Genomic DNA, 8,913 nt, shown 5'->3' with positions numbered 1-8,913 from the left:
TCTCTATACCAGTTCTGACCATTCAAGAGCCTTTGACAGTGTACCGCACACTATGCAGTAGTACACACTTGAGCCGCTTATGATATCACCTCTTTAGTAGTACCTTATGTTGTCGTTACTACCTTAATTATTTTTGTGCCATTTACGAGACCTGACATCTCGTTGAGCAGGTTTCAGGGTCTTACCTTACACGGCAGTGTTATTCAGAATTCACTTAATCAGTGATGTAATCTGTTGCAGTTAGGTGCCTTGCATATTGCCCAATGACATTTCTATCGCTACTGAGCTTAAACACTTCACTCTGTCACGCACATAACTTGTCTCAAACACTGCTGTTTCTAAAATAACTTGTCGCACATTGGATAGAAATCTCATCAAGAAAACATGAGGTTTGAACAGGCTTTAAATGTCACTGGTTTTAAGTTCCATCAGCTCATATTCATAGAGAGGAAGTTTTGTACCAGGAAAGCACAGAAGACAGAAGAGAGGATTTTGTAGAAGACAATCTTTACTTGAGCGCTTGTACAGGCAGAATGAACTCAAGTAACAGCAGCGCTATTGCACATTCTTCAAGGCACCACCTGCATAAAACTGCTTTGGAAGGCACCCATCATTCAGGTTCAACTTGCTGGCCACCAGATACTTGTGCTCCTTGCCTGCTCAAGGAGATTTAGCACTCATCTGCACAATCTGAAGCGCTATATGGGCTGGACAGGTTTGCCTTGGCTTGCTTGCAGTACAGCCGCGGCTACCTAGTGCCAAAACAGAAAAGCTCCGTCGTTGTCGTTTCTAATGCATGCTAAGCTAGATAGAATGCAAAGGCATTGTACTAAACCAGGTCATGTCAATTCTCACCATGCGCTCCATTTTTGAGGTTATGTGAAAAGCAATCAGGTGGGAGACATCTACGTATTGCTAGTACGGGGACTCATTCACATTTGGAAAAAATATTGTTTCAGTGATCTGGGAAGTCACAGGATTCTAAACGTTGTTCCAGAGTATTACCAGCTCTTGTTACTAGGTCTAGTCTTAACAGCCAGGCAAATTATTGCAATACTGCAGGTCCTTCAAACAGCTGCCTTTTCATAGCTGTCTGATGTAACTTTGGCAACCCTGCACAGCTGTGCAGGTTGCTAGCATAGGTTCCTGAAGTGTTTGGGAGCTACAGAAAACAGATGTCAGTGTTTGGACAGAGTAGTATCTATCAAAGCTACGGCAATGTCACATCCATTATATTCCCCAATACAGCCATAATGTGGTCATCTGGTGGTAACCTTTCCTTTTTGTGCCCGAGCCATATTTCTGTTGTGGAAATAAAATAAAATTAAAACGTCTTCTGCTGTACAGAAAGGCACAATTGCCAGGTGACTGCACCTATATTTGAATACCCTTGCGCAGCACATGCTTACCATATCTGTACCACAATCACAATTCAGTGTAGAATTCATGTTAGTACCTTGCTGTTAGTAATTTTAGTTTTTTATTTGCAAATTTGCTATTTTTACATACAATTCACACATTCTTCGTTTCAGAGCACTAAAAACAATTCAGCTAGAGAAATTATGTCAAATTTAGTTCTGGGCTGTCATGGAGGACATAAAACATTACTTTAATGACAAAGTTTGGCTGTTTGTAGCTGTACTCAAATTTAATCTGCAGTGGTAAACAAAGCTGCTCACGATTACTAAATGAAATGTGAACTTTGCATACGAAGCCCCAGAGCAACAAGGTAGTCAGTTTCTGACTACTAAACATTCAAAGAACAAAGTGGACAGATGGGCTTGTTTGTACGACATGATGAAATCAAGCTGTCCCTCGCTATTTGCGGTTGAATTCATCACTCATGGAACACAACATTTCTATACCAGCATCCTTAGGACAAAGGGTGTGCTCAGTTTAAAAAATTAAACCACCAGTTAGTGCTTTGCATTTTATAAAATTCCCTACTGTACCCAAAGGAATGCTTAAGCAGAAAAATTTCTCCTGCAGTTAAACTGTCTTCCTCTTTTGTGCAAATTTAATACGATATGTATCCTACAAAGTAATACCCCAAGGGTCTTATGCTGTCGATTGAAATCTCATGTAGGTAGCCACCAAATCAACCTCAACAAAGTGTGTAAATTGAAAAACAATTTCCTAGTGTCTTTTTCAATCTGGCTCGTACACTGAATGGTCAACACTGCCCGGCAAAACTGCAGCCACACAATGTATTTTCCGTGGCACATGTTCCATTACTGTAATACCACTCATGGTGAAACCTCCTCCAGTCAATTTACCCAATGGTGTTCCACATACCATATGAGCTCTAAAGAGCTTATGTAGCAAATGCTACATAACACAAGTAGCTACAGACCATATACTGTATAAGTGCTGTGGGGGCGCTAGTGGTTACCCGACATTGTAGCCCCAGTAGGGGCGCTGGCTGTACTGCTACGCCGGTATTTAAGGGGGTGGGCTTGATGCTGGAGGGGTGTGTGTTCTTTGGGAGCGTGGCCTGCAACATGGCAGGGAATAAATCAGGTCTGTTGTGAGTAAACCTCCTTTTGTGGTTCTTCCCATGCGCGGTTGATGCGAGCGAGTCTGGGGTTCCGGTCGTGGTGAACGAAGGTTCCCACAATTTGGCGCCCAACGTAGGGGCCTTCCCCGTTTTCTGCTAATACGAGTATGAGTGCCTGTTTGTAATTTTGTGATTTAGCTCTTTTTTTGGAAGCGGGAAGGAGCTTCGCGCTCTTGCTTCCGTAGCGGTGTGCTAATTTTGCACGGTGCACTAGAGTCACCGCTGGTCGTATTTTCCGTTGCTTTTTTGTATTTTCAGTCTTTTTGAGACGGAAGCAGCCTTGTGCTGTTGTCTCGGGGGGCAGTTGGCTCATCCTGCTTGGTGCAGCGGAGTCGCCCCGTTATCTTATCCAAATTCTAGTGTTTTCACTAGCCTCGTTACTCGTGTTGGCAGAATGTACGGGTTACGCCCAGTATTCCGGAGCCCTCTCGTTCGGTCACCAGCATGGGAGCCACGGTATGTTGGGTTTCTTCCGGCTTTTTACCTAATTAGGATTTGGCTTGTTTTTGGAAATTGTTAGGTTTGAATTGTTTGTAGACCTACTGTTGCAATCCTTGATGTGTTCGGTTCCCGACGCACTCTGCTCGCTCCCCGTCCGCGGACACCAGCGGACAGCCATCCGGACCTTGCAGGGCCGTTGACGAGGTTTGAGGTACTTTGGCAGTGCCCTCATCCGCATAATTGTCACACTCTGGAACCTGCAGGCCGTAGCCTGACAATTCTAACCCGATAGCGGTGTAACCATGCATGGCACGCTAGGGACAGCGCGTCTTGATGTTAGGCGGTTCGCCGCTCTAGACATGATCTTGCACGCTGTTGTTTCCTGATATACCGCATTCTTGGATTACGCGGATATCAGGCTGATAAGGTGACGTCGCGCTCTACCCGGCGCAACGGTATCTCGGACGAATTTGACACCGCCCGCAACCTGGAGTACGCTTATCTCTTAGGATTTACAAGAGATAGCCCAGACGTGTTACGGTTTCATGTGACGCCCTGGTACGCTTGGGAAGAAGCCGGCTTTCAACTGGTTTAAGGCAATGTCTCGGTTCCTGGATGTCGCCGTTTCCCCGAGTATCCGACACCATTGTTTTGCGCAAAGGTTAGTCATTGTAGGGAGGGTACTGCAGGCCCCAACCTGCTGATGTGGACCATCCGGGTTTCAACCGGTATGTATCTGTCAGTACTGGGTTTCGGTCACCACATCCAGGTGCTCACGGTCCAGTGCGATTTTTTTCGAACTTCCGTTACGCGGTCCTTCGCTCGTACGTAGGAGAGAGTGCTGACCCAGCGCTCGTGGTGGGGGGCTTCCCTTTCACTACTGCCTATTTTCGTTTCTTCCAGTCTCTAGTCGACGAGGACCAGGGAGGACGGTTCGTCCATCAAGGCCGCCTGGATATTCCCGCTCCCGGTCCCCGGTTCCTCCCGCTGTGGTTCCTCGACCCCGGATGAGATCGGCTTCGACATGGACTGTCGTCCACAACGGTTATCCCGTCTCTTGGGCTAGCCACTCCAGGTGGTCTTCTCAGCATCGCCCCCTTCGGACATCAGACCCGGCCACTGCTCTGCCGCCGTTCCGTGGACTGACCATGGCTTAGAGGCATCCCTCGGACCCACTTCTGCCCCTCTCGGCCGAAGAACAACGAGTGCTGTGCCCGCTTTGCCGTGTTCCTGAAATTCACCGGGCCACTCACCAGCGGGGACATCTGCATCGAACACGGGCGGCGGAGTCCTCCTCTAGCGCTATCAACCCAGAGGCTGCTATAAGCGTTCTTCGTCGCATGCGGCCCAAGGCGCTCCGCGAGCTCCTGCGTGAGACGCTTCGCCAGCCACCCGAACCACCCGGTGCCCCGCCTCCGATTTTCGAGGAAGAATTGCTCATGGAATTTCCCTCCGACGAGGACCTCTGAACTTTTGTGTAACGAACTTGAGGAGGGGGAGATGTGGGGGCGCTAGTGGTTACCCGACATTGTAGCCCCAGTAGGGGCGCTGGCTGTACTGCTACGCCGGTATTTAAGGGGGTGGGCTTGATGCTGGAGGGGTGTGTGTTCTTTGGGAGCGTGGCCTGCAACATGGCAGGGAATAAATCAGGTCTGTTGTGAGTAAACCTCCTTTTGTGGTTCTTCCCATGCGCAGTTGATGCGAGCGAGTCTGGGGTTCCGGTCGTGGTGAACGAAGGTTCCCACAGTGCTTAAATTCGCGGGCTCAATAATTCGCGAATTTGTGAGAAGCCAGGATCAGGCAATTATTCGCGGAACCTTAAATTCGCGGTACCGCGCTGCGTCCGCCCTGCATCTTAGGGGCCATCCACCTTGAACTTCTTGGAAGAAGCTAATAAGAGGTATCCCAACTGGGTAACTCGTTCAATTTGTCTTCCTTTTGAGCACTTCTGACTGCAAGGGATGCGATTAGGGGGTCCTACTCGGCTCGTATCTGTGCCATTGCCCAATTGCCCTGTCTCCCGTCATTCCTGTCATCGCATCGAGCAGGTGCGATTGGCACTTGGTAGTGATGCGACAACTTTTCCAAAGGTCTATACGCGTGACAGAGTGCATACGCGCTTTCTGGATGATCCAGGCTTACAAGGAACCGGAATCACGGGAGGCTTGCATCCACGGGGGATTCGTACGTGAAGGCAGGACTACAGTCTCCAGTTGCAGCGGCGAACTGAACACTGTGCGAGGCAATGCAGTGTAACAGCGTAAGAAACTCCGTATACATAAGTTGCCTCAGCGTCCTGGGTCAAATTGCTTACATATTTCTTTCACGTATTTTTCTGTCATTGGTTCGAATATTTCGCGGGACTTTAAATTCGCGAAAAAAGGGCGTTCGCGAATTTCGCGAAAAATAGGTCCTCGCGAAAATTACTACTTATACAGTACTCCGGAAACATGAAGTACGAACTTCACACTACATGGACTGGTTAGAGACATCTACTTAAGTTACATGGCAGCATGAGCACACATTGCTCAACCAATGTTACCTGCGTTATGCACAAGCAAACAGCTCACCTGATCGAAGTTAGGGAAGGCCCCCTTCTGCAGTTTGGAGAAAATCGTTGCCCCATTAACTTTGACTTCAAAGGATGCTGAAAAGTATATTGGTTTAAGCTGTTACATCGTATACATCTACATGAAATGAAGCAAACGTGAACAACAACTTCAGGAATCTTTTTCCCAATAGCAAGTCTGTTGGTAAGAGAAGCCCCATTTCTGTGATGCAGGTACAAAATTCACATTATAGTGTGTGCTGTTGCTTCAAGTAAGACTGTGAAGCATGCTACTGCATGAATGCATGCTGAACGCCACCTAAACTTACACTGGCTTTCGTATTATGCGGACTGACTACACATTGTGTGTGTTCCCCCAAAGGTCTACTGGCACTGTCTTAAAGTGAGCATTGAGCTGCATCACCTGCATTGTACAGCACCTGTGCAGCAGTTGTGTAATACACAGATCAGTTCAAACACTGCAGGGAACACAAGAGCATATAAAAACAGTACAGGACAAGCATCCATATGTATGCTCGTGTTTCCTATCATGTTTGAAAAAATTGGCACATTTTACACGTGCTCACTCTATTTGATCAGTTCAGTGTGCACAAAACGTACAGCTGAACAGTGACAAGAAAATTTTTGTAGCCTCCCACGAGGGCGCAAATTTCCTACTTGTCAACGACGACCAATTACAATCTCTGTGAAGCCTACTGTTTGCCAAATGCGACTACCCAGTAAAATTTGTATTACAAATGTTGAGTGAACCACACTCCTCAGAACTTGCACTTTTTGAAAAGAAGAAACTTGCAATTTATTCAGGGAAGCCAATTCACTTTTTAGAAATGCTCGACCTTCCTGCCACAAATCAGTGCCGATAAAATGAATTTATAAATACAACCAGCAAGCCAAAGAGCAATCTTGTAAATGAGGATCACCACGGCTTAATGAAAAGTGCGTAAAACTTCAAGCAACAACAAATGAATGTTGGTCCTGCCTTTTTTTAAGACTAAGAGGATTATTAAAAAATAATTTGTTTCATGAGGCCACATGGTGAATTCTACTGCAATGTAATTGGTAACTGGTGGGTAACTGGAACTTGCTGCATTGTGATAATGAGTAAGCTCGTGTATCACTCATTCTAAACGATCTTTTGGCTCCACAAAAGCAACTATTTACAACCCCTGGATTCCCCTCACCTCGCCCCCTGTGAACTTGTGTTCCCGAGACGAAAATAGAGCTCGGAGAGAGAGATGAGACACTGCAGAGGAGATTTGTGTTGGGGGCTGATGCACCAATACAGCACGCAAGGATTTAATTTTTTGCATCAATTTCGTGAAACGTTGGATTCCTCAGGCTCAAACGAAATTATCAGAAATATTTTTTTCCCTACAGTAAAGCAGTTGAAACTAACCGGCAAAAAATGGGAGAAGTCTAGCACTCGCAAGTGAATAAAATAAGTAGTTAGATGTTTCGATCTCTTTAACTACTTACAGCTACTTACTTTAAAGCAGTTGACATAAGAAATGAAGCTCTAGCTTACTTTTACGACCCACAGTTCCGGTGACAACTGCATCTGGCACTTTGGCCAAGATGACGCGCTTCAATTCTTCGAAGCGCGAGCCGTACCCTCATCCGCCACTACAAAGAGAAGCAATCGAGTGAACAACAGAAAAAGAAACTAATAGAAGACAGAGCAAGCACATTAAATTAAATCAAAACACGCCACTGAAATGAAGTACAGACACTTGGGGCCAGAACCACCTGAAAAATTTCGTATGGCTGCAGACTGTGCATGTACTCAAAGACCACTCCAATTGGCAAAAAATGTACTCACTGTCTCAATGGCACAAGTGAAGTACCAATAACGAGAGTGTAATGCAGAAAATATGGCATGACCTTGTGGCCTAGCCTGGATGAATTGTTCGATAGGTGAAACATCAGCATGAACATATCTTTCAACATACCCCCTAGAGTTCTACTAGGGTATATGGATATTTTATTTAGGCACCATAGGAAAACTGCACGAGTTAAATCCGCCACAGCTGTTTTCTTCAAATATGACACATCTGGCATATGTAAACAGCGCAAGCGGAAACAGTGGCATTTGAAGCAGGGTGTCAGGAATGCGACTGGGAATTTGCGACATTTTGCTGCTCGGACCCGAGGACTACTGGTTTACGCAGTCAGTGGGAGCATTTGAGGGGATGCTCCGTGTACACTATTGACAAATACAAACGGCACAAGCCAAGGCTTTGTCAAATTGTCAAAGCTTGATCTCTGGCACAAATAATAACTCGCTCCCGAAGACAAGCACACATCATGTGCTTATTGTTCCTCATTTCCAAGACCGGTTCCTGCAAACAGGTCTGCGTCCGCCAGCGTACAGAACACTTCACACTTCCTCGTAGCTGTGCAATCAGCGCACCGTGATTTAAGGCAATTCTCTTGCGCACTTCGTTACTGCACACTGAGAATAGAATCTTTCATGCTTGCACTAACACCAGCTTTGTGAAGGCCAACCACAACGTACGATGGCAGTAACTGTACTACGTGCTAATTCTCAGTTCACCCAATGAAATGCCGAAATGGACAAAAAGGCTTGAAATAGCTCACCAGTATTCAACCTCCACTTTTACAGGTGCCATGACTGGAACGCGGGGAAGACTCCACGCAATTCAATCTGGGGAAAAGAACGTAGAACCTAATGAAGGCACAACCAAACAGCGTACGCGAATGCCACAAGAAAGGGTGCGAGGGATCAACCCACATGGAAGAGCCGAATATAGTAGCAGCCGCAAAAGACGCAATCAATGACGGCGGAGCGAACAGACAGACCTGGCGAGAGCGATTTCCGCGTTCGACAGCACGTGATGAGTGATATCACTGGCGCGGCTGCGCGTGCGTGGAGACAGTCAGGGTTGCTAGATGCTCATGCCGTTGGCCCAGCGCACACTGAGTTAGCTCCACTGATCTCTATGTATAAAGGATGGATCGCGTATGGGAGAGGGGCTCGTGGGAGAGAGGTACGCGTTCGGGCCGCCATGTTGGTGGGCCCTAAAACGCTGTGTGTGCCCATTGGAAACAATGGGAGGCAACAGAGGTTGTGAGTATTTATTGCGCTACAGGCGTTGATCATTGTTTGTCGTCACGCGATTTTGTAAGGTGCCAGTATACTGATGTATCCTAACAGTGTTTCGCAGGTGCCCTGCTTTTCGATTCTTAATAACGTTATGTTTTGCATTCCGAAACTAGACTGTCACTGCAGTGCAGCGCTGGGAATTATACTACAGCACGTTTCCCAGCCAATATTTCAATAAGAAACGATGTGAGGTTAACAACAACCATGTATATAATATCCTGT

General features: G+C 46.6%; 1 long non-coding RNA gene across 1 annotated transcript; it reads right to left on the bottom strand.

Moving 5' to 3' along the window:
* Nucleotides 1–485: 485 nt before the first annotated feature.
* On the bottom strand, nt 486–8,456 carry LOC135385844 (uncharacterized). Its single transcript, XR_010420513.1, has 5 exons — nt 8,320–8,456; nt 8,166–8,232; nt 7,093–7,190; nt 5,569–5,645; nt 486–752 (listed from the first exon to the last, which is right to left on the bottom strand). It is a non-coding gene; the product is annotated as an uncharacterized LOC135385844 (long non-coding RNA).
* Nucleotides 8,457–8,913: the final 457 nt, after the last annotated feature.

Source organism: Ornithodoros turicata, chromosome 2 (assembly GCF_037126465.1).
Source record: "Ornithodoros turicata isolate Travis chromosome 2, ASM3712646v1, whole genome shotgun sequence".
NCBI lineage: Eukaryota > Metazoa > Arthropoda > Arachnida > Ixodida > Argasidae > Ornithodoros > Ornithodoros turicata.
This window is presented reverse-complemented; position numbering and strand designations above follow the sequence as displayed.